We start from the raw sequence: 222 nt of genomic DNA, 5'->3' as shown, positions 1-222 counted from the left end.
GACCAGCTACCCCCCAGCCCGGCTCCCCGCTCCGTCCCAGCCCCGCGCGCACAGTGCTGCCGAAGGGCTCGGGGGATTTCCACCACCCAACCTGCAGCGGCATGTCCAAGGGCTGCTTCCGGTTAAATATACAAGGTTCCAATGCCAGCTTTCCTATCCCCAGCTCAGAGCCTCACCTGGCTCCGTCCGGGGGTCTCGCTGTGTCCGTCTGTCGCTGATGTG

The sequence above is a fragment of the Eurypyga helias genome, unplaced genomic scaffold (genome assembly GCF_000690775.1).
Source record: "Eurypyga helias isolate BGI_N326 unplaced genomic scaffold, ASM69077v1 scaffold12049, whole genome shotgun sequence".
NCBI lineage: Eukaryota > Metazoa > Chordata > Aves > Eurypygiformes > Eurypygidae > Eurypyga > Eurypyga helias.
The sequence above is the reverse complement of the archived record's forward strand: the minus strand, read 5'-3'. Positions refer to the sequence as shown.